The sequence below is a fragment of the Triturus cristatus genome, chromosome 12 (assembly GCF_964204655.1).
Source record: "Triturus cristatus chromosome 12, aTriCri1.1, whole genome shotgun sequence".
Classification (NCBI taxonomy): domain Eukaryota; kingdom Metazoa; phylum Chordata; class Amphibia; order Caudata; family Salamandridae; genus Triturus; species Triturus cristatus.
In genome coordinates, this window is record NC_140595.1 from 663,299,791 (window position 1) to 663,322,923 (window position 23,133).

At 40.7% G+C, this 23,133-nt stretch overlaps 23 non-coding genes across 23 annotated transcripts; 16 read left to right on the forward strand and 7 right to left on the reverse strand.

Moving 5' to 3' along the window:
* The first annotated feature begins 753 nt into the window (after window positions 1–753).
* On the forward strand, window positions 754–835 carry TRNAS-GCU (transfer RNA serine (anticodon GCU)). The gene has a single exon. It is a non-coding gene; the product is annotated as a tRNA-Ser (tRNA).
* Window positions 836–1,424: 589 nt separating this feature from the next.
* TRNAT-UGU (transfer RNA threonine (anticodon UGU)) lies at window positions 1,425–1,496 on the forward strand. The gene has a single exon. It is a non-coding gene; the product is annotated as a tRNA-Thr (tRNA).
* Window positions 1,497–2,658: 1,162 nt separating this feature from the next.
* TRNAI-UAU (transfer RNA isoleucine (anticodon UAU)) lies at window positions 2,659–2,753 on the reverse strand. The gene is made up of 2 exons: window positions 2,716–2,753; window positions 2,659–2,694 (listed from the first exon to the last, which is right to left on the reverse strand). It is a non-coding gene; the product is annotated as a tRNA-Ile (tRNA).
* A 413-nt stretch (window positions 2,754–3,166) lies between these two features.
* TRNAS-GCU (transfer RNA serine (anticodon GCU)) lies at window positions 3,167–3,248 on the forward strand. The gene has a single exon. It is a non-coding gene; the product is annotated as a tRNA-Ser (tRNA).
* Window positions 3,249–3,837: 589 nt separating this feature from the next.
* On the forward strand, window positions 3,838–3,909 carry TRNAT-UGU (transfer RNA threonine (anticodon UGU)). The gene has a single exon. It is a non-coding gene; the product is annotated as a tRNA-Thr (tRNA).
* A 1,162-nt stretch (window positions 3,910–5,071) lies between these two features.
* TRNAI-UAU (transfer RNA isoleucine (anticodon UAU)) lies at window positions 5,072–5,166 on the reverse strand. Its single transcript has 2 exons — window positions 5,129–5,166; window positions 5,072–5,107 (listed from the first exon to the last, which is right to left on the reverse strand). It is a non-coding gene; the product is annotated as a tRNA-Ile (tRNA).
* A 413-nt stretch (window positions 5,167–5,579) lies between these two features.
* Window positions 5,580–5,661, forward strand: TRNAS-GCU (transfer RNA serine (anticodon GCU)). The gene has a single exon. It is a non-coding gene; the product is annotated as a tRNA-Ser (tRNA).
* A 587-nt stretch (window positions 5,662–6,248) lies between these two features.
* TRNAT-UGU (transfer RNA threonine (anticodon UGU)) lies at window positions 6,249–6,320 on the forward strand. Its single transcript has one exon. It is a non-coding gene; the product is annotated as a tRNA-Thr (tRNA).
* A 1,162-nt stretch (window positions 6,321–7,482) lies between these two features.
* On the reverse strand, window positions 7,483–7,577 carry TRNAI-UAU (transfer RNA isoleucine (anticodon UAU)). The gene is made up of 2 exons: window positions 7,540–7,577; window positions 7,483–7,518 (listed from the first exon to the last, which is right to left on the reverse strand). It is a non-coding gene; the product is annotated as a tRNA-Ile (tRNA).
* A 413-nt stretch (window positions 7,578–7,990) lies between these two features.
* TRNAS-GCU (transfer RNA serine (anticodon GCU)) lies at window positions 7,991–8,072 on the forward strand. The gene has a single exon. It is a non-coding gene; the product is annotated as a tRNA-Ser (tRNA).
* A 587-nt stretch (window positions 8,073–8,659) lies between these two features.
* On the forward strand, window positions 8,660–8,731 carry TRNAT-UGU (transfer RNA threonine (anticodon UGU)). Its single transcript has one exon. It is a non-coding gene; the product is annotated as a tRNA-Thr (tRNA).
* Window positions 8,732–9,893: 1,162 nt separating this feature from the next.
* TRNAI-UAU (transfer RNA isoleucine (anticodon UAU)) lies at window positions 9,894–9,988 on the reverse strand. The gene is made up of 2 exons: window positions 9,951–9,988; window positions 9,894–9,929 (listed from the first exon to the last, which is right to left on the reverse strand). It is a non-coding gene; the product is annotated as a tRNA-Ile (tRNA).
* A 1,084-nt stretch (window positions 9,989–11,072) lies between these two features.
* TRNAT-UGU (transfer RNA threonine (anticodon UGU)) lies at window positions 11,073–11,144 on the forward strand. Its single transcript has one exon. It is a non-coding gene; the product is annotated as a tRNA-Thr (tRNA).
* A 1,162-nt stretch (window positions 11,145–12,306) lies between these two features.
* TRNAI-UAU (transfer RNA isoleucine (anticodon UAU)) lies at window positions 12,307–12,401 on the reverse strand. Its single transcript has 2 exons — window positions 12,364–12,401; window positions 12,307–12,342 (listed from the first exon to the last, which is right to left on the reverse strand). It is a non-coding gene; the product is annotated as a tRNA-Ile (tRNA).
* A 1,084-nt stretch (window positions 12,402–13,485) lies between these two features.
* TRNAT-UGU (transfer RNA threonine (anticodon UGU)) lies at window positions 13,486–13,557 on the forward strand. The gene has a single exon. It is a non-coding gene; the product is annotated as a tRNA-Thr (tRNA).
* A 1,174-nt stretch (window positions 13,558–14,731) lies between these two features.
* On the reverse strand, window positions 14,732–14,826 carry TRNAI-UAU (transfer RNA isoleucine (anticodon UAU)). Its single transcript has 2 exons — window positions 14,789–14,826; window positions 14,732–14,767 (listed from the first exon to the last, which is right to left on the reverse strand). It is a non-coding gene; the product is annotated as a tRNA-Ile (tRNA).
* A 413-nt stretch (window positions 14,827–15,239) lies between these two features.
* On the forward strand, window positions 15,240–15,321 carry TRNAS-GCU (transfer RNA serine (anticodon GCU)). Its single transcript has one exon. It is a non-coding gene; the product is annotated as a tRNA-Ser (tRNA).
* A 589-nt stretch (window positions 15,322–15,910) lies between these two features.
* On the forward strand, window positions 15,911–15,982 carry TRNAT-UGU (transfer RNA threonine (anticodon UGU)). Its single transcript has one exon. It is a non-coding gene; the product is annotated as a tRNA-Thr (tRNA).
* A 1,670-nt stretch (window positions 15,983–17,652) lies between these two features.
* TRNAS-GCU (transfer RNA serine (anticodon GCU)) lies at window positions 17,653–17,734 on the forward strand. Its single transcript has one exon. It is a non-coding gene; the product is annotated as a tRNA-Ser (tRNA).
* Window positions 17,735–19,557: 1,823 nt separating this feature from the next.
* TRNAI-UAU (transfer RNA isoleucine (anticodon UAU)) lies at window positions 19,558–19,652 on the reverse strand. Its single transcript has 2 exons — window positions 19,615–19,652; window positions 19,558–19,593 (listed from the first exon to the last, which is right to left on the reverse strand). It is a non-coding gene; the product is annotated as a tRNA-Ile (tRNA).
* A 413-nt stretch (window positions 19,653–20,065) lies between these two features.
* TRNAS-GCU (transfer RNA serine (anticodon GCU)) lies at window positions 20,066–20,147 on the forward strand. Its single transcript has one exon. It is a non-coding gene; the product is annotated as a tRNA-Ser (tRNA).
* A 589-nt stretch (window positions 20,148–20,736) lies between these two features.
* On the forward strand, window positions 20,737–20,808 carry TRNAT-UGU (transfer RNA threonine (anticodon UGU)). Its single transcript has one exon. It is a non-coding gene; the product is annotated as a tRNA-Thr (tRNA).
* Window positions 20,809–22,478: 1,670 nt separating this feature from the next.
* Window positions 22,479–22,560, forward strand: TRNAS-GCU (transfer RNA serine (anticodon GCU)). The gene has a single exon. It is a non-coding gene; the product is annotated as a tRNA-Ser (tRNA).
* Window positions 22,561–23,133: the final 573 nt, after the last annotated feature.

A 23,133-nucleotide genomic window follows, 5' to 3' on the forward strand; every position in this document is an offset into this window, starting at 1 on the left:
TTTTCATCATATTTATTATTCTACAAATGTATTTTTAAATGCACTGATGTGGTGTTTGCATGAAATGCAAGATGGCACATCATGGAATGTTTAAACTGAGCATCGCGTAGGATATGTGATATTTGGCACCCAGAGGAGTAGGACACGTAGATCCTATAAGAAGTAAAGACTCTCTAGCAAGGGCCGTCCATACTCTGAGTTTAAACTTTACTTTTTGTGAAATGGTTTATGAAAAACAACACGGCTGCTCCAGGTGAGGCTCGAACTCACAACCTCGGCATGGCTCAGTGCAAGTACTGCTGTAAAAGTACCGCGCGCTAACCGATTGCGCCACTGGAGCTCGCTCTTTTCACATCTCCCCAGGTGAGCCATCTACAGCTGACCAAGTAGATGACAGACACTGCTCCATCATTCACTGTGCAAGATCGACTCACATGCTAGCATGTTATCATGACTATTAAAAATACAGTCCAAACGGAATAGATTCTATAATTGTCCTATAACATATGCTCTGTCTATTCAAAACCCCATAGAATTATATCTTGACAGTTCTGACAAAGTCTAGGGGAATCTTATGAATATTTGTAATTAGCACATAGTAAGAATTTCCCAAAAATGAAATGTAGGTCCCTAATTGGGGGAAGACGTGGAATGTGAGATCTTGCCTCAGCTGTTTTTTTTCTTTTTTAGGTACAGTATATTGACACTTCAGTACCTTTTGTGAAGCAAGGTTTCAGATGGGGCTGTAGGGCAGACGAGGTGGCCGAGTGGTTAAGGTGATGGACTGCTAATCCATTGTGCTCTGCACGCGTGGGTTCGAATCCCACCTTCGTCGGAAAGCCATCAGAGTCTCTTTTGATGGCCAGCATTTCTTGTAGTATAATTACACTCTCTTTCAAGACAGAGCCAGGATCCGCTAGATGGGATCATCTGACTGTTCCATTTTAACAAATATGTCAAATAAAGTGAAGTATTTTGTGCGTAATAGAAATTAGATCTTTCATGGAGTTTCCAGAGGATTGCCTTTCACTCACTCCTGGCTTATTAACCAGTTTGGATAAATAGATTGATAAGAAAGCAGCTCTTACTCCTAAAGTTTAGGCCGTCTCAAATGAATGACTGTTAACATATGTCTGCCCCACAGAGACAGATCACTTCTAATAAGTGGGTTCTCTATATGTCACTGATTGCAGACATACTAACTAGAGCTATCGGTATGGTCTTGAATGTGAAAACTCTTATTTTCTCATATGAAAATGTAGTTTTTCATACTTCCAAGAAAAGTGCCTTAAGCATGGTCTTCAATGTGTGCGCGCACGTGGACATTCATATGCAACTACGTTTCCATACAGAGTCTCAAAATCATAGATATATTCATACCTCAGTAAGAATACATGTTGCAATTTACATCCTGCGTGCAGACTGGCCTTGTAGCTCAGTGGCAGAGCACTGGTCTTGTAAACCAGGGGTCATGAGTTCAAGCCTCATCAGGGCCTTTTTACATGAGTCTTTCTGTATGTTGTTTTCAAGTCATTCTTCCCTGGAGTCACACCTTGCTTTAGGATTGCTTATTGCCAAGCTTCCCTTTCCTGCTTTCATATTATCAAGAAAATATCATGAAGATCATTGAATTATAAATTATTGCCTCACCCCTTCCGATCGCCTGACGAACGCCTGACAAACGCCATTCTCACCCTGCCGGGCAAAGCCAAATAAGCCTTCCATATTTACAGTTCCTTTGAAAGGCAGAGCGAGGACTAGGACCTCTGTTCCGACTGAATCTGCATCCACAGAAAGGATGTTATAAGGCCCTACAAATTTCACCAAGGAGATATGAAATTCTTCCCCCATAAAATACTTTTTTTCCCAGATACCCCGGCTCTTAGGCAAATGAGGTTACTCCTCAAAACCCCTCCCCCACTCACCATAAATATCCTTCTCTCCTGCTGTCCATTCAAATGATACAAGGTATCTTGTACATAGAGAGAAAGGGAGAATAGGCAGACTTGTGCTTCAAAGATTTGGTGACCTTGGATGGGTGGGTTGAATGAAGAAGTGAACCTGGTTTCTGGGAAAGGAGTATCGAGATGAAGATGAGGAAAAGTGAACATGGACCACATTCATAGGTTAGAGAAATACATTTAATAGGTTGAATGGTTTTGAAAAGTGAACTTCGAGCAGTAATTGTTGTTTTTTAAATTGCAAATAAATTAAAAATGAATGTGGGATTGGAGGCACACTCTGAGCAGAAAAGCACCATAAGCTGCTATGGTGCAACTCAAGATGGTGAATAGAACCTTTAATATGATGATGCTCTTCTTTTGCTAGTTTTTTCGAGTCACCTTTTATTGTAAGTAGCTGATACAGCATTTTTTGCAGCTCTTCAGTTTATGGTTATCATGTGAGAACACTGTTTTCATCATATTTATTATTCTACAAATGTATTTTTAAATGCACTGATGTGGTGTTTGCATGAAATGCAAGATGGCACATCATGGAATGTTCAAACTGAGCATCGCGTAGGATATGTGATATTTGGCACCCAGAGGAGTAGGACACGTAGATCCTATAAGAAGTAAAGACTCTCTAGCAAGGGCCGTCCATACTCTGAGTTTAAACTTTACTTTTTGTGAAATAGTTTATGAAAAACAACACGGCTGCTCCAGGTGAGGCTCGAACTCACAACCTCGGCATGGCTCAGTGCAAGTACTGCTGTATAAGTACCGCGCGCTAACCGATTGCGCCACTGGAGCTCTCTCTTTTCACATCTCCCCAGGTGAGCCATCTACAGCTGACCAAGTAGATGACAGACACTGCTCCATCATTCACTGTGCAAGATCGACTCACATGCTAGCATGTTATCATGACTATTAAAAATACAGTCCAAACGGAATAGATTCTATAATTGTCCTATAACATATGCTCTGTCTATTCAAAACCCCATAGAATTATATCTTGACAGTTCTGACAAAGTCTAGGGGAATCTTATGAATATTTGTAATTAGCACATAGTAAGAATTTCCCAAAAATGAAATGTAGGTCCCTAATTGGGGGAAGACGTGGAATGTGAAATCTTGCCTCAGCTGTTTTTTGTCTTTTTTAGGTACAGTATATTGACACTTCAGTACCTTTTGTGAAGCAAGGTTTCAGATGGGGCTGTAGGGCAGACGAGGTGGCCGAGTGGTTAAGGTGATGGACTGCTAATCCATTGTGCTCTGCACGCGTGGGTTCGAATCCCACCTTCGTCGGAAAGCCATCAGAGTCTCTTTTGATGGCCAGCATTTCTTGTAGTATAATTACACTCTCTTTCAAGACAGAGCCAGGATCCGCTAGATGGGATCATCTGACTGTTCCATTTTAACAAATATGTCAACTAAAGTGAAGTATTTTGTGCGTAATAGAAATTAGATCTTTCATGGAGTTTCCAGAGGATTGCCTTTCACTCACTCCTGGCTTATTAACCAGTTTGGATAAATAGATTGATAAGAAAGCAGCTCTTACTCCTAAAGTTTAGGCCGTCTCAAATGAATGACTGTTAACATATGTCTGCCCCACAGAGACAGATCACTTCTAATAAGTGGGTTCTCTATATGTCACTGATTGCAGACATACTAACTAGAGCTATCAGTATGGTCTTGAATGTGAAAACTCTTATTTTCTCATATGAAAATGTAGTTTTTCATACTTCCAAGAAAAGTGCCTTAAGCATGGTCTTCAATGTGTGCGCGCACGTGGACATTCATATGCAACTACGTTTCCATACAGAGTCTCAAAATCATAGATATATTCATACCTCAGTAAGAATACATGTTGCAATTTACATCCTGCGTGCAGACTGGCCTTGTAGCTCAGTGGCAGAGCACTGGTCTTGTAAACCAGGGGTCATGAGTTCAAGCCTCATCAGGGCCTTTTTACATGAGTCTTTCTGTATGTTGTTTTCAAGTCATTCTTCCCTGGAGTCACACCTTGCTTTAGGATTGCTTATTGCCAAACTTCCATTTCCTGCTTTCATATTATCAAGAAAATATCATGAAGATCATTGAATTATAAATTATTGCCTCACCCCTTCCGATCGCCTGACGAACGCCTGACAAACGCCATTCTCACCCTGCCGGGCAAAGCCAAATAAGCCTTCCATATTTACAGTTCCTTTGAAAGGCAGAGCGAGGACTAGGACCTCTGTTCCGACTGAATCTGCATCCACAGAAAGGATGTTATAAGGCCCTACAAATTTCACCAAGGAGATGTGAAATTCTTCCCCCATAAAATACTTTTTTTCCCAGATACCCCGGCTCTTAGGCAAATGAGGTTACTCCTCAAAACCCCACCCCCACTCACCATAAATATCCTTCTCTCCTGCTGTCCATTCAAATGATACAAGGTATCTTGTACATAGAGAGAAAGGGAGAATAGGCAGACTTGTGCTTCAAAGATTTGGTGACCTTGGATGGGTGGGTTTAATGAAGAAGTGAACCTGGTTTCTGGGAAAGGAGTATCGAGATGAAGATGAGGAAAAGTGAACATGGACCACATTCATAGGTTAGAGAAATACATTTAATAGGTTGAATGGTTTTGAAAAGTGAACTTCGAGCAGTAATTGTTGTTTTTTAAATTGCAAATAAATTAAAAATGAATGTGGGATTGGAGGCACACTCTGAGCAGAAAAGCACCATAAGCTGCTATGGTGCAACTCAAGATGGTGAATAGAACCTTTAATATGATGATGCTCTTCTTTTGCTAGTTTTTTCGAGTCACCTTTTATTGTAAGTAGCTGATACAGCATTTTTTGCAGCTCTTCAGTTTATGGTTATCATGTGAGAACACTGTTTTCATCATATTTATTATTCTACAAATGTATTTTTAAATGCACTGATGTGGTGTTTGCATGAAATGCAAGATGGCACATCATGGAATGTTTAAACTGAGCATCGCGTAGGATATGTGATATTTGGCACCCAGAGGAGTAGGACACGTAGATCCTATAAGAAGTAAAGACTCTCTAGCAAGGGCCGTCCATACTCTGAGTTTAAACTTTACTTTTTGTGAAATGGTTTATGAAAAACAACACGGCTGCTCCAGGTGAGGCTCGAACTCACAACCTCGGCATGGCTCAGTGCAAGTACTGCTGTATAAGTACCGCGCGCTAACCGATTGCGCCACTGGAGCACTCCCTTTTCACATCTCCCCAGGTGAGCCATCTACAGCTGACCAAGTAGATGACAGACACTGCTCCATCATTCACTGTGCAAGATCGACTCACATGCTAGCATGTTATCATGACTATTAAAAATACAGTCCAAACGGAATAGATTCTATAATTGTCCTATAACATATGCTCTGTCTATTCAAAACCCCATAGAATTATATCTTGACAGTTCTGACAAAGTCTAGGGGAATCTTATGAATATTTGTAATTAGCACATAGTAAGAATTTCCCAAAAATGAAATGTAGGTCCCTAATTGGGGGAAGACGTGGAATGTGAGATCTTGCCTCAGCTGTTTTTTTTCTTTTTTAGGTACAGTATATTGACACTTCAGTACCTTTTGTGAAGCAAGGTTTCAGATGGGGCTGTAGGGCAGACGAGGTGGCCGAGTGGTTAAGGCGATGGACTGCTAATCCATTGTGCTCTGCACGCGTGGGTTCGAATCCCACCTTTGTCGGAAAGCCATCAGAGTCTCTTTTGATGGCCAGCATTTCTTGTAATAATTACACTCTCTTTCAAGACAGAGCCAGGATCCGCTAGATGGGATCATCTGACTGTTCCATTTTAACAAATATGTCAAATAAAGTGAAGTATTTTGTGCGTAATAGAAATTAGATCTTTCATGGAGTTTCCAGAGGATTGCCTTTCACTCACTCCTGGCTTATTAACCAGTTTGGATAAATAGATTGATAAGAAAGCAGCTCTTACTCCTAAAGTTTAGGCCGTCTCAAATGAATGACTGTTAACATATGTCTGCCCCACAGAGACAGATCACTTCTAATAAGTGGGTTCTCTATATGTCACTGATTGCAGACATACTAACTAGAGCTATCAGTATGGTCTTGAATGTGAAAACTCTTATTTTCTCATATGAAAATGTAGTTTTTCATACTTCCAAGAAAAGTGCCTTAAGCATGGTCTTCAATGTGTGCGCGCACGTGGACATTCATATGCAACTACGTTTCCATACAGAGTCTCAAAATCATAGATATATTCATACCTCAGTAAGAATACATGTTGCAATTTACATCCTGCGTGCAGACTGGCCTTGTAGCTCAGTGGCAGAGCACTGGTCTTGTAAACCAGGGGTCATGAGTTCAAGCCTCATCAGGGCCTTTTTACATGAGTCTTTCTGTATGTTGTTTTCAAGTCATTCTTCCCTGGAGTCACACCTTGCTTTAGGATTGCTTATTGCCAAGCTTCCCTTTCCTGCTTTCATATTATCAAGAAAATATCATGAAGATCATTGAATTATAAATTATTGCCTCACCCCTTCCGATCGCCTGACGAACGCCTGACAAACGCCATTCTCACCCTGCCGGGCAAAGCCAAATAAGCCTTCCATATTTACAGTTCCTTTGAAAGGCAGAGCGAGGACTAGGACCTCTGTTCCGACTGAATCTGCATCCACAGAAAGGATGTTATAAGGCCCTACAAATTTCACCAAGGAGATGTGAAATTCTTCCCCCATAAAATACTTTTTTTCCCAGATACCCCGGCTCTGAGGCAAATGAGGTTACTCCTCAAAACCCCTCCCCCACTCACCATAAATATCCTTCTCTCCTGCTGTCCATTCAAATGATACAAGGTATCTTGTACATAGAGAGAAAGGGAGAATAGGCAGACTTGTGCTTCAAAGATTTGGTGACCTTGGATGGGTGGGTTGAATGAAGAAGTGAACCTGGTTTCTGGGAAAGGAGTATCGAGATCAAGATGGGGAAAAGTGAACATGGACCACATTCATAGGTTAGAGAAATACATTTAATAGGTTGAATGGTTTTGAAAAGTGAACTTCGAGCAGTAATTGTTGTTTTTTAAATTGCAAATAAATTAAAAATGAATGTGGGATTGGAGGCACACTCTGAGCAGAAAAGCACCATAAGCTGCTATGGTGCAACTCAAGATGGTGAATAGAACCTTTAATATGATGATGCTCTTCTTTTGCTAGTTTTTTCGAGTCACCTTTTATTGTAAGTAGCTGATACAGCATTTTTTGCAGCTCTTCAGTTTATGGTTATCATGTGAGAACACTGTTTTCATCATATTTATTATTCTACAAATGTATTTTTAAATGCACTGATGTGGTGTTTGCATGAAATGCAAGATGGCACATCATGGAATGTTTAAACTGAGCATCCCGTAGGATATGTGATATTTGGCACCCAGAGGAGTAGGACACGTAGATCCTATAAGAAGTAAAGACTCTCTAGCAAGGGCCGTCCATACTCTGAGTTTAAACTTTACTTTTTGTGAAATGGTTTATGAAAAACAACACGGCTGCTCCAGGTGAGGCTCGAACTCACAACCTCGGCATGGCTCAGTGCAAATACTGCTGTATAAGTACCGCGCGCTAACCGATTGCGCCACTGGAGCTCTCTCTTTTCACATCTCCCCAGGTGAGCCATCTACAGCTGACCAAGTAGATGACAGACACTGCTCCATCCTTCACTGTGCAAGATCGACTCACATGCTAGCATGTTATCATGACTATTAAAAATACAGTCCAAACGGAATAGATTCTATAATTGTCCTATAACATATGCTCTGTCTATTCAAAACCCCATAGAATTATATCTTGACAGTTCTGACAAAGTCTAGGGGAATCTTATGAATATTTGTAATTAGCACATAGTAAGAATTTCCCAAAAATGAAATGTAGGTCCCTAATTGGGGGAAGACGTGGAATGTGAGATCTTGCCTCAGCTGTTTTTTTTCTTTTTTAGCTACAGTATATTGACACTTCAGTACCTTTTGTGAAGCAAGGTTTCAGATGGGGCTGTAGGGCAGACGAGGTGGCCGAGTGGTTAAGGCGATGGACTGCTAATCCATTGTGCTCTGCACGCGTGGGTTCGAATCCCACCTTCGTCGGAAAGCCATCAGAGTCTCTTTTGATGGCCAGCATTTCTTGTAATAATTACACTCTCTTTCAAGACAGAGCCAGGATCCGCTAGATGGGATCATCTGACTGTTCCATTTTAACAAATATGTCAAATAAAGTGAAGTATTTTGTGCGTAATAGAAATTAGATCTTTCATGGAGTTTCCAGAGGATTGCCTTTCACTCACTCCTGGCTTATTAACCAGTTTGGATAAATAGATTGATAAGAAAGCAGCTCTTACTCCTAAAGTTTAGGCCGTCTCAAATGAATGACTGTTAACATATGTCTGCCCCACAGAGACAGATCACTTCTAATAAGTGGGTTCTCTATATGTCACTGATTGCAGACATACTAACTAGAGCTATCAGTATGGTCTTGAATGTGAAAACTCTTATTTTCTCATATGAAAATGTAGTTTTTCATACTTCCAAGAAAAGTGCCTTAAGCATGGTCTTCAATGTGTGCGCGCACGTGGACATTCATATGCAACTACTTTTCCATACAGAGTCTCAAAATCATAGATATATTCATACCTCAGTAAGAATACATGTTGCAATTTACATCCTGCGTGCAGACTGGCCTTGTAGCTCAGTGGCAGAGCACTGGTCTTGTAAACCAGGGGTCATGAGTTCAAGCCTCATCAGGGCCTTTTTACATGAGTCTTTCTGTATGTTGTTTTCAAGTCATTCTTCCCTGGAGTCACACCTTGCTTTAGGATTGCTTATTGCCAAGCTTCCCTTTCCTGCTTTCATATTATCAAGAAAATATCATGAAGATCATTGAATTATAAATTATTGCCTCACCCCTTCCGATCGCCTGACGAACGCCTGACAAACGCCATTCTCACCCTGCCGGGCAAAGCCAAATAAGCCATGCATATTTACAGTTCCTTTGAAAGGCAGAGCGAGGACTAGGACCTCTGTTCCGACTGAATCTGCATCCACAGAAAGGATGTTATAAGGCCCTTCAAATTTCACCAAGGAGATGTGAAATTCTTCCCCCATAAAATACTTTTTTTCCCAGATACCCCGGCTCTTAGGCAAATGAGGTTACTCCTCAAAACCCCACCCCCACTCACCATAAATATCCTTCTCTCCTGCTGTCCATTCAAATGATACAAGGTATCTTGTACATAGAGAGAAAGGGAGAATAGGCAGACTTGTGCTTCAAAGATTTGGTGACCTTGGATGGGTGGGTTAAATGAAGAAGTGAACCTGGTTTCTGGGAAAGGAGTATCGAGATGAAGATGAGGAAAAGTGAACATGGACCACATTCATAGGTTAGAGAAATACATTTAATAGGTTGAATGGTTTTGAAAAGTGAACTTCGAGCAGTAATTGTTGTTTTTTAAATTGCAAATAAATTAAAAATGAATGTGGGATTGGAGGCACACTCTGAGCAGAAAAGCACCATAAGCTGCTATGGTGCAACTCAAGATGGTGAATAGAACCTTTAATATGATGATGCTCTTCTTTTGCTAGTTTTTTCGAGTCACCTTTTATTGTAAGTAGCTGATACAGCATTTTTTGCAGCTCTTCAGTTTATGGTTATCATGTGAGAACACTGTTTTCATCATATTTATTATTCTACAAATGTATTTTTAAATGCACTGATGTGGTGTTTGCATGAAATGCAAGATGGCACATCATGGAATGTTTAAACTGAGCATCGCGTAGGATATGTGATATTTGGCACCCAGAGGAGTAGGACACGTAGATCCTATAAGAAGTAAAGACTCTCTAGCAAGGGCCGTCCATACTCTGAGTTTAAACTTTACTTTTTGTGAAATGGTTTATGAAAAACAACACGGCTGCTCCAGGTGAGGCTCGAACTCACAACCTCGGCATGGCTCAATGCAAGTACTGCTGTATAAGTACCGCGCGCTAACCGATTGCGCCACTGGAGCTCTCTCTTTTCACATCTCCCCAGGTGAGACATCTACAGCTGACCAAGTAGATGACAGACACTGCTCCATCATTCACTGTGCAAGATCGACTCACATGCTAGCATGTTATCATGACTATTAAAAATACAGTCCAAACGGAATAGATTCTATAATTGTCCTATAACATATGCTCTGTCTATTCAAAACCCCATAGAATTATATCTTGACAGTTCTGACAAAGTCTAGGGGAATCTTATGAATATTTGTAATTAGCACATAGTAAGAATTTCCCAAAAATGAAATGTAGGTCCCTAATTGGGGGAAGACCTGGAATGTGAGATCTTGCCTCAGCTGTTTTTTTTCTTTTTTAGGCACAGTATATTGACACTTCAGTACCTTTTGTGAAGCAATGTTTCAGATGGGGCTGTAGGGCAGACGAGGTGGCCGAGTGGTTAAGGCGATGGACTGCTAATCTATTGTGCTCTGCACGCGTGGGTTCGAATCCCACCTTCGTCGGAAAGCCATCAGAGTCTCTTTTGATGGCCAGCATTTCTTGTAGTATAATTACACTCTCTTTCAAGACAGAGCCAGGATCCGCTAGATGGGATCATCTGACTGTTCCATTTTAACAAATATGTCAAATAAAGTGAAGTATTTTGTGCGTAATAGAAATTAGATCTTTCATGGAGTTTCCAGAGGATTGCCTTTCACTCACTCCTGGCTTATTAACCAGTTTGGATAAATAGATTGATAAGAAAGCAGCTCTTACTCCTAAAGTTTAGGCCGTCTCAAATGAATGACTGTTAACATATGTCTGCCCCACAGAGACAGATCACTTCTAATAAGTGGGTTCTCTATATGTCACTGATTGCAGACATACTAACTAGAGCTATCGGTATGGTCTTGAATGTGAAAACTCTTATTTTCTCATATGAAAATGTAGTTTTTCATACTTCCAAGAAAAGTGCCTTAAGCATGGTCTTCAATGTGTGCGCGCACGTGGACATTCATATGCAACTACGTTTCCATACAGAGTCTCAAAATCATAGATATATTCATACCTCAGTAAGAATACATGTTGCAATTTACATCCTGCGTGCAGACTGGCCTTGTAGCTCAGTGGCAGAGCACTGGTCTTGTAAACCAGGGGTCATGAGTTCAAGCCTCATCAGGGCCTTTTTACATGAGTCTTTCTGTATGTTGTTTTCAAGTCATTCTTCCCTGGAGTCACACCTTGCTTTAGGATTGCTTATTGCCAAGCTTCCCTTTCCTGCTTTCATATTATCAAGAAAATATCATGAAGATCATTGAATTATAAATTATTGCCTCACCCCTTCCGATCGCCTGACGAACGCCTGACAAATGCCATTCTCACCCTGCCGGGCAAAGCCAAATAAGCCATGCATATTTACAGTTCCTTTGAAAGGCAGAGCGAGGACTAGGACCTCTGTTCCGACTGAATCTGCATCCACAGAAAGGATGTTATAAGGCCCTACAAATTTCACCAAGGAGATGTGAAATTCTTCCCCCATAAAATACTTTTTTTCCCAGATACCCCGGCTCTTAGGCAAATGAGGTTACTCCTCAAAACCCCTCCCCCACTCACCATAAATATCCTTCTCTCCTGCTGTCCATTCAAATGATACAAGGTATCTTGTACATAGAGAGAAAGGGAGAATAGGCAGACTTGTGCTTCAAAGATTTGGTGACCTTGGATGGGTGGGTTGAATGAAGAAGTGAACCTGGTTTCTGGGAAAGGAGTATCGAGATGAAGATGAGGAAAAGTGAACATGGACCACATTCATAGGTTAGAGAAATACATTTAATAGGTTGAATGGTTTTGAAAAGTGAACTTCGAGCAGTAATTGTTGTTTTTTAAATTGCAAAGAAATTAAAAATGAATGTGGGATTGGAGGCACACTCTGAGCAGAAAAGCACCATAAGCTGCTATGGTGCAACTCAAGATGGTGAATAGAACCTTTAATATGATGATGCTCTTCTTTTGCTAGTTTTTTCGAGTCACCTTTTATTGTAAGTAGCTGATACAGCATTTTTTGCAGCTCTTCAGTTTATGGTTATCATGTGAGAACACTGTTTTCATCATTTTTATTATTCTACAAATGTATTTTTAAATGCACTGATGTGGTGTTTGCATGAAATGCAAGATGGCACATCATGGAATGTTTAAACTGAGCATCGCGTAGGATATGTGATATTTGGCACCCAGAGGAGTAGGACACGTAGATCCTATAAGAAGTAAAGACTCTCTAGCAAGGGCCGTCCATACTCTGAGTTTAAACTTTACTTTTTGTGAAATGGTTTATGAAAAACAACACGGCTGCTCCAGGTGAGGCTCGAACTCACAACCTCGGCATGGCTCAGTGCAAGTACTGCTGTATAAGTACCGCGCGCTAACCGATTGCGCCACTGGAGCTCTCTCTTTTCACATCTCCCCAGGTGAGCCATCTACAGCTGACCAAGTAGATGACAGACACTGCTCCATCATTCACTGTGCAAGATCGACTCACATGCTAGCATGTTATCATGACTATTAAAAATACAGTCCAAACAGAATAGATTCTATAATTGTCCTATAACATATGCTCTGTCTATTCAAAACCCCATAGAATTATATCTTGACAGTTCTGACAAAGTCTAGTGGAATCTTATGAATATTTGTAATTAGCACATAGTAAGAATTTCCCAAAAATGAAATGTAGGTCCCTAATTGGGGGAAGACGTGGAATGTGAGATCTTGCCTCAGCTGTTTTTTTTCTTTTTTAGGTACAGTATATTGACACTTCAGTACCTTTTGTGAAGCAAGGTTTCAGATGGGGCTGTAGGGCAGACGAGGTGGCAGAGTGGATAAGGCGATGGACTGCTAATCCATTGTGCTCTGCACGCGTGGGTTCGAATCCCACCTTCGTCAGAAAGCCATCAGAGTCTCTTTTGATGGCCAGCATTTCTTGTAGTATAATTACACTCTCTTTCAAGACAGAGCCAGGATCCGCTAGATGGGATCATCTGACTGTTCCATTTTAACAAATATGTCAAATAAAGTGAAGTATTTTGTGCGTAATAGAAATTAGATCTTTCATGGAGTTTCCAGAGGATTGCCTTTCACTCACTCCTGGCTTATTAACCAGTTTGGATAAATAGATTGATAAGAAAGCAGCTCTTACTCCTAAAGTTTAGGCCGTCTCAAATGAATGACTGTTAACATATGTCTGCCCCACAGAGACAGATCACTTCTAATAAGTGGGTTCTCTATATGTCACTGATTGCAGACATAATAACTAGAGCTATCGGTATGGTCTTGAATGTGAAAACTCTTATTTTCTCATATGAAAATGTAGTTTTTCATACTTCCAAGAAAAGTGCCTTAAGCATGGTCTTCAATGTGTGCGCGCACGTGGACATTCATATGCAACTACGTTTCCATACAGAGTCTCAAAATCATAGATATATTCATACCTCAGTAAGAATACATGTTGCAATTTACATCCTGCGTGCAGACTGGCCTTGTAGCTCAGTGGCAGAGCACTGGTCTTGTAAACCAGGGGTCATGAGTTCAAGCCTCATCAGGGCCTTTTTACATGAGTCTTTCTGTATGTTGTTTTCAAGTCATTCTTCCCTGGAGTCACACCTTGCTTTAGGATTGCTTATTGCCAAGCTTCCCTTTCCTGCTTTCATATTATCAAGAAAATATCATGAAGATCATTGAATTATAAATTATTGCATCACCCCTTCCGATCGCCTGACGAACGCCTGACAAACGCCATTCTCACCCTGCCGGGCAAGCCCTGCCGGGCAAAGCCAAATAAGCCATGCATATTTACAGTTCCTTTGAAAGGCAGAGCGAGGACTAGGACCTCTGTTCCGACTGAATCTGCGTCCACAGAAAGGATGTTATAAGGCCCTACAAATTTCACCAAGGAGATGTGAAATTCTTCCCCCATAAAATACTTTTTTTCCCAGATACCCCGGCTCTTAGGCAAATGAGGTTACTCCTCAAAACCCCACCCCCACTCACCATAAATATCCTTCTCTCCTGCTGTCCATTCAAATGATACAAGGTATCTTGTACATAGAGAGAAAGGGAGAATAGGCAGACTTGCTTCAAAGATTTGGTGACCTTGGATGGGTGGGTTGAATGAAGAAGTGAACCTGGTTTCTGGGAAAGGAGTATCGCGATGAAGATGAGGAAAAGTGAACATGGACCACATTCATAGGTTAGAGAAATACATTTAATAGGTTGAATGGTTTTGAAAAGTGAACTTCGAGCAGTAATTGTTATTTTTTAAATTGCAAAGAAATTAAAAATGAATGTGGGATTGGAGGCACACTCTGAGCAGAAAAGCACCATAAGCTGCTATGGTGCAACTCAAGATGGTGAATAGAACCTTTAATATGATGATGCTCTTCTTTTGCTAGTTTTTTCGAGTCACCTTTTATTGTAAGTAGCTGATACAGCATTTTTTGCAGCTCTTCAGTTTATGGTTATCATGTGAGAACACTGTTTTCATCATTTTTATTATTCTACAAATGTATTTTTAAATGCACTGATGTGGTGTTTGCATGAAATGCAAGATGGCACATCATGGAATGTTTAAACTGAGCATCGCGTAGGACATGTGATATTTGGCACCCAGAGGAGTAGGACACGTAGATCCTATAAGAAGTAAAGACTCTCTAGCAAGGGCCGTCCATACTCTGAGTTTAAACTTTACTTTTTGTGAAATGGTTTATGAAAAACAACTCGGCTGCTCCAGGTGAGGCTCGAACTCACAACCTCGGCATGGCTCAGTGCAAGTACTGCTGTATAAGTACCGCGCGCTAACCGATTGCGCCACTGGAGCTCTCTCTTTTCACATCTCCCCAGGTGAGCCATCTACAGCTGACCAAGTAGATGACAGACACTGCTCCATCATTCACTGTGCAAGATCGACTCACATGCTAGCATGTTATCATGACTATTAAAAATACAGTCCAAACGGAATAGATTCTATAAATGTCCTATAACATATGCTCTGTCTATTCAAAACCCCATAGAATTATATCTTGACAGTTCTGACAAAGTCTAGGGGAATCTTATGAATATTTGTAATTAGCACATAGTAAGAATTTCCCAAAAATGAAATGTAGGTCCCTAATTGGGGGAAGACGTGGAATGTGAGATCTTGCCTCAGCTGTTTTTTTTCTTTTTTAGGTACAGTATATTGACACTTCAGTACCTTTTGTGAAGCAAGGTTTCAGATGGGGCTGTAGGGCAGACGAGGTGGCCGAGTGGTTAAGGCGATGGACTGCTAATCCATTGTGCTCTGCACGCGTGGGTTCGAATCCCACCTTCGTCGGAAAGCCATCAGAGTCTCTTTTGATGGCCAGCATTTCTTGTAGTATAATTACACTCTCTTTCAAGACAGAGCCAGGATCCGCTAGATGGGATCATCTGACTGTTCCATTTTAACAAATATGTCAAATAAAGTGAAGTATTTTGTGCGTAATAGAAATTAGATCTTTCATGGAGTTTCCAGAGGATTGCCTTTCACTCACTCCTGGCTTATTAACCAGTTTGGATAAATAGATTGATAAGAAAGCAGCTCTTACTCCTAAAGTTTAGGCCGTCTCAAATGAATGACTGTTAACATATGTCTGCCCCACAGAGACAGATCACTTCTAATAAGTGGGTTCTCTATATGTCACTGATTGCAGACATACTAACTAGAGCTATCAGTATGGTCTTGAATGTGAAAACTCTTATTTTCTCATATGAAAATGTAGTTTTTCATACTTCCAAGAAAAGTGCCTTAAGCATGGTCTTCAATGTGTGCGCGCACGTGGACATTCATATGCAACTACGTTTCCATACAGAGTCTCAAAATCATAGATATATTCATACCTCAGTAAGAATACATGTTGCAATTTACATCCTGCGTGCAGACTGGCCTTGTAGCTCAGTGGCAGAGCACTGGTCTTGTAAACCAGGGGTCATGAGTTCAAGCCTCATCAGGGCCTTTTTACATGAGTCTTTCTGTATGTTGTTTTCAAGTCATTCTTCCCTGGAGTCACACCTTGCTTTAGGATTGCTTATTGCCAAGCTTCCCTTTCCTCCTTTCATATTATCAAGAAAATATCATGAAGATCATTGAATTATAAATTATTGCCTCACCCCTTCCGATCGCCTGACGAACGCCTGACAAACGCCATTCTCACCCTGCCGGGCAAAGCCAAATAAGCCATGCATATTTACAGTTCCTTTGAAAGGCAGAGCGAGGACTAGGACCTCTGTTCCGACTGAATCTGAATCCACAGAAAGGATGTTATAAGGCCCTACAAATTTCACCAAGGAGATGTGAAATTCTTCCCCCATAAAATACTTTTTTTCCCAGATACCCCGGCTCTTAGGCAAATGAGGTTACTCCTCAAAACCCCACCCCCACTCACCATAAATATCCTTCTCTCCTGCTGTCCATTCAAATGATACAAGGTATCTTGTACATAGAGAGAAAGGGAGAATAGGCAGACTTGTGCTTCAAAGATTTGGTGACCTTGGATGGGTGGGTTGAATGAAGAAGTGAACCTGGTTTCTGGGAAAGGAGTATCGAGATGAAGATGAGGAAAAGTGAACATGGACCACATTCATAGGTTAGAGAAATACATTTAATAGGTTGAATGGTTTTGAAAAGTGAACTTCGAGCAGTAATTGTTGTTTTTTAAATTGCAAATAAATTAAAAATGAATGTGGGATTGGAGGCACACTCTGAGCAGAAAAGCACCATAAGCTGCTATGGTGCAACTCAAGATGGTGAATAGAACCTTTAATATGATGATGCTCTTCTTTTGCTAGTTTTTTCGAGTCACCTTTTATTGTAAGTAGCTGATACAGCATTTTTTGCAGCTCTTCAGTTTATGGTTATCATGTGAGAACACTGTTTTCATCATATTTATTATTCTACAAATGTATTTTTAAATGCACTGATGTGGTGTTTGCATGAAATGCAAGATGGCACATCATGGAATGTTTAAACTGAGCATCGCGTATTATATGTGATATTTGGCACCCAGAGGAGTAGGACACGTAGATCCTATAAGAAGTAAAGACTCTCTAGCAAGGGCCGTCCATACTCTGAGTTTAAACTTTACTTTTTGTGAAATGGTTTATGAAAAACAACACGGCTGCTCCAGGTGAGGCTCGAACTCACAACCTCGTCATGGCTCAGTGCAAGTACTGCTGTATAAGTACCGTGCGCTAACCGATTGCGCCACTGGAGCTCTCTCTTTTCACATCTCCCCAGGTGAGCCATCTACAGCTGACCAAGTAGATGACAGACACTGCTCCATCATTCACTGTGCAAGATCGACTCACATGCTAGCATGTTATCATGACTATTAAAAATACAGTCCAAACGGAATAGATTCTATAATTGTCCTATAACATATGCTCTGTCTATTCAAAACCCCATAGAATTATATCTTGACAGTTCTGACAAAGTCTAGGGGAATCTTATGAATATTTGTAATTAGCACATAGTAAGAATTTCCCAAAAATGAAATGTAGGTCCCTAATTGGGGGAAGACGTGGAATGTGAGATCTTGCCTCAGCTGTTTTTTTTCTTTTTTAGGTACAGTATATTGACACTTCAGTACCTTTTGTGAAGCAAGGTTTCAGATGGGGCTGTAGGGCAGACGAGGTGGCCGAGTGGTTAAGGCGATGGACTGCTAATCCATTGTGCTCTGCACGCGTGGGTTCGAATCCCACCTTCGTCGGAAAGCCATCAGAGTCTCTTTTGATGGCCAGCATTTCTTGTAGTATAATTACACTCTCTTTCAAGACAGAGCCAGGATCCGCTAGATGGGATCATCTGACTGTTCCATTTTAACAAATATGTCAAATAAAGTGAAGTATTTTGTGCGTAATAGAAATTAGATCTTTCATGGAGTTTCCAGAGGATTGCCTTTCACTCACTCCTGGCTTATTAACCAGTTTGGATAAATAGATTGATAAGAAAGCAGCTCTTACTCCTAAAGTTTAGGCCGTCTCAAATGAATAACTGTTAACATATGTCTGCCCCACAGAGACAGATCACTTCTAATAAGTGGGTTCTCTATATGTCACTGATTGCAGACATACTAACTAGAGCTATCAGTATGGTCTTGAATGTTGAAACTCTTATTTTCTCATATGAAAATGTAGTTTTTCATACTTCCAAGAAAAGTGCCTTAAGCATGGTCTTCAATGTGTGCGCGCACGTGGACATTCATATGCAACTACGTTTCCATACAGAGTCTCAAAATCATAGATATATTCATACCTCAGTAAGAATACATGTTGCAATTTACATCCTGCGTGCAGACTGGCCTTGTAGCTCAGTGGCAGAGCACTGGTCTTGTAAACCAGGGGTCATGAGTTCAAGGCTCATCAGGGCCTTTTTACATGAGTCTTTCTGTATGTTGTTTTCAAGTCATTCTTCCCTTGAGTCACACCTTGCTTTAGGATTGCTTATTGCCAAGCTTCCCTTTCCTGCTTTCATATTATCAAGAAAATATCATGAACATCATTGAATTATAAATTATTGCCTCACCCCTTCCGATCGCCTGACGAACGCCTGACAAACGCCATTCTCACCCTGCCGGGCAAAGCCAAATAAGCCATGCATATTTACAGTTCCTTTGAAAGGCAGAGCGAGGACTAGGACCTCTGTTCCGACTGAATCTGCATCCACAGAAAGGATGTTATAAGGCCCTTCAAATTTCACCAAGGAGATGTGAAATTCTTCCCCCATAAAATACTTTTTTTCCCAGATACCCCGGCTCTTAGGCAAATGAGGTTACTCCTCAAAACCCCACCCCCACTCACCATAAATATCCTTCTCTCCTGCTGTCCATTCAAATGATACAAGGTATCTTGTACATAGAGAGAAAGGGAGAATAGGCAGACTTGTGCTTCAAAGATTTGGTGACCTTGGATGGGTGGGTTGAATGAAGAAGTGAACCTGGTTTCTGGGAAAGGAGTATCGAGATGAAGATGAGGAAAAGTGAACATGGACCACATTCATAGGTTAGAGAAATACATTTAATAGGTTGAATGGTTTTGAAAAGTGAACTTCGAGCAGTAATTGTTGTTTTTTAAATTGCAAAGAAATTAAAAATGAATGTGGGATTGGAGGCACACTCTGAGCAGAAAAGCACCATAAGCTGCTATGGTGCAACTCAAGATGGTGAATAGAACCTTTAATATGATGATGCTCTTCTTTTGCTAGTTTTTTCGAGTCACCTTTTATTGTAAGTAGCTGATACAGCATTTTTTGCAGCTCTTCAGTTTATGGTTATCATGTGAGAACACTGTTTTCATCATATTTATTATTCTACAAATGTATTTTTAAATGCACTGATGTGGTGTTTGCATGAAATGCAAGATGGCACATCATGGAATGTTTAAACTGAGCATCGCGTAGGATATGTGATATTTGGCACCCAGAGGAGTAGGACACGTAGATCCTATAAGAAGTAAAGACTCTCTAGCAAGGGCCGTCCATACTCTGAGTTTAAACTTTACTTTTTGTGAAATGGTTTATGAAAAACAACACGGCTGCTCCAGGTGAGGCTCGAACTCACAACCTCGGCATGGCTCAGTGCAAGTACTGCTGTATAAGTACCGCGCGCTAACCGATTGCGCCACTGGAGCTCTCTCTTTTCACATCTCCCCAGGTGAGACATCTACAGCTGACCAAGTAGATGACAGACACTGCTCCATCATTCACTGTGCAAGATCGACTCACATGCTAGCATGTTATCATGACTATTAAAAATACAGTCCAAACGGAATAGATTCTATAATTGTCCTATAACATATGCTCTGTCTATTCAAAACCCCATAGAATTATATCTTGACAGTTCTGACAAAGTCTAGGGGAATCTTATGAATATTTGTAATTAGCACATAGTAAGAATTTCCCAAAAATGAAATGTAGGTCCCTAATTGGGGGAAGACGTGGAATGTGAGATCTTGCCTCAGCTGTTTTTTTTCTTTTTTAGGTACAGTATATTGACACTTCAGTACCTTTTGTGAAGCAAGGTTTCAGATGGGGCTGTAGGGCAGACGAGGTGGCCGAGTGGTTAAGGCGATGGACTGCTAATCCATTGTGCTCTGCACGCGTGGGTTCGAATCCCACCTTCGTCGGAAAGCCATCAGAGTCTCTTTTGATGGCCAGCATTTCTTGTAGTATAATTACACTCTCTTTCAAGACAGAGCCAGGATCCGCTAGATGGGATCATCTGACTGTTCCATTTTAACAAATATGTCAAATAAAGTGAAGTATTTTGTGCGTAATAGAAATTAGATCTTTCATGGAGTTTCCAGAGGATTGCCTTTCACTCACTCCTGGCTTATTAACCAGTTTGGATAAATAGATTGATAAGAAAGCAGCTCTTACTCCTAAAGTTTAGGCCGTCTCAAATGAATGACTGTTAACATATGTCTGCCCCACAGAGACAGATCACTTCTAATAAGTGGGTTCTCTATATGTCACTGATTGCAGACATACTAACTAGAGCTATCGGTATGGTCTTGAATGTGAAAACTCTTATTTTCTCATATGAAAATGTAGTTTTTCATACTTCCAAGAAAAGTGCCTTAAGCATGGTCTTCAATGTGTGCGCGCACGTGGACATTCATATGCAACTACGTTTCCATACAGAGTCTCAAAATCATAGATATATTCATACCTCAGTAAGAATACATGTTGCAATTTACATCCTGCGTGCAGACTGGCCTTGTAGCTCAGTGGCAGAGCACTGGTCTTGTAAACCAGGGGTCATGAGTTCAAGCCTCATCAGGGCCTTTTTACATGAGTCTTTCTGTATGTTGTTTTCAAGTCATTCTTCCCTGGAGTCACACCTTGCTTTAGGATTGCTTATTGCCAAGCTTCCCTTTCCTGCTTTCATATTATCAAGAAAATATCATGAAGATCATTGAATTATAAATTATTGCCTCACCCCTTCCGATCGCCTGACGAACGCCTGACAAATGCCATTCTCACCCTGCCGGGCAAAGCCAAATAAGCCATGCGTATTTACAGTTCCTTTGAAAGGCAGAGCGAGGACTAGGACCTCTGTTCCGACTGAATCTGCATCCACAGAAAGGATGTTATAAGGCCCTACAAATTTCACCAAGGAGATGTGAAATTCTTCCCCCATAAAATACTTTTTTTCCCAGATACCCCGGCTCTTAGGCAAATGAGGTTACTCCTCAAAACCCCACCCCCACTCACCATAAATATCCTTCTCTCCTGCTGTCCATTCAAATGATACAAGGTATCTTGTACATAGAGAGAAAGGGAGAATAGGCAGACTTGTGCTTCAAAGATTTGGTGACCTTGGATGGGTGGGTTTAATGAAGAAGTGAACCTGGTTTCTGGGAAAGGAGTATCCAGATGAAGATGAGGAAAAGTGAACATGGACCACATTCATAGGTTAGAGAAATACATTTAATAGGTTGAATGGTTTTGAAAAGTGAACTTCGAGCAGTAATTGTTGTTTTTTAAATTGCAAATAAATTAAAAATGAATGTGGGATTGGAGGCACACTCTGAGCAGAAAAGCACCATAAGCTGCTATGGTGCAACTCAAGATGGTGAATAGAACCTTTAATATGATGATGCTCTTCTTTTGCTAGTTTTTTCGAGTCACCTTTTATTGTAAGTAGCTGATACAGCATTTTTTGCAGCTCTTCAGTTTATGGTTATCATGTGAGAACACTGTTTTCATCATATTTATTATTCTACAAATGTATTTTTAAATGCACTGATGTGGTGTTTGCATGAAATGCAAGATGGCACATCATGGAATGTTTAAACTGAGCATCGCGTAGGATATGTGATATTTGGCACCCAGAGGAGTAGGACACGTAGATCCTATAAGAAGTAAAGACTCTCTAGCAAGGGCCGTCCATACTCTGAGTTTAAACTTTACTTTTTGTGAAATGGTTTATGAAAAACAACACGGCTGCTCCAGGTGAGGCTCGAACTCACAACCTCGGCATGGCTCAGTGCAAGTACTGCTGTAAAAGTACCGCGCGCTAACCGATTGCGCCACTGGAGCTCGCTCTTTTCACATCTCCCCAGGTGAGCCATCTACAGCTGACCAAGTAGATGACAGACACTGCTCCATCATTCACTGTGCAAGATCGACTCACATGCTAGCATGTTATCATGACTATTAAAAATACAGTCCAAACGGAATAGATTCTATAATTGTCCTATAACATATGCTCTGTCTATTCAAAACCCCATAGAATTATATCTTGACAGTTCTGACAAAGTCTAGGGGAATCTTATGAATATTTGTAATTAGCACATAGTAAGAATTTCCCAAAAATGAAATGTAGGTCCCTAATTGGGGGAAGACGTGGAATGTGAGATCTTGCCTCAGCTGTTTTTTTTCTTTTTTAGGTACAGTATATTGACACTTCAGTACCTTTTGTGAAGCAAGGTTTCAGATGGGGCTGTAGGGCAGACGAGGTGGCCGAGTGGTTAAGGTGATGGACTGCTAATCCATTGTGCTCTGCACGCGTGGGTTCGAATCCCACCTTCGTCGGAAAGCCATCAGAGTCTCTTTTGATGGCCAGCATTTCTTGTAGTATAATTACACTCTCTTTCAAGACAGAGCCAGGATCCGCTAGATGGGATCATCTGACTGTTCCATTTTAACAAATATGTCAAATAAAGTGAAGTATTTTGTGCGTAATAGAAATTAGATCTTTCATGGAGTTTCCAGAGGATTGCCTTTCACTCACTCCTGGCTTATTAACCAGTTTGGATAAATAGATTGATAAGAAAGCAGCTCTTACTCCTAAAGTTTAGGCCGTCTCAAATGAATGACTGTTAACATATGTCTGCCCCACAGAGACAGATCACTTCTAATAAGTGGGTTCTCTATATGTCACTGATTGCAGACATACTAACTAGAGCTATCGGTATGGTCTTGAATGTGAAAACTCTTATTTTCTCATATGAAAATGTAGTTTTTCATACTTCCAAGAAAAGTGCCTTAAGCATGGTCTTCAATGTGTGCGCGCACGTGGACATTCATATGCAACTACGTTTCCATACAGAGTCTCAAAATCATAGATATATTCATACCTCAGTAAGAATACATGTTGCAATTTAC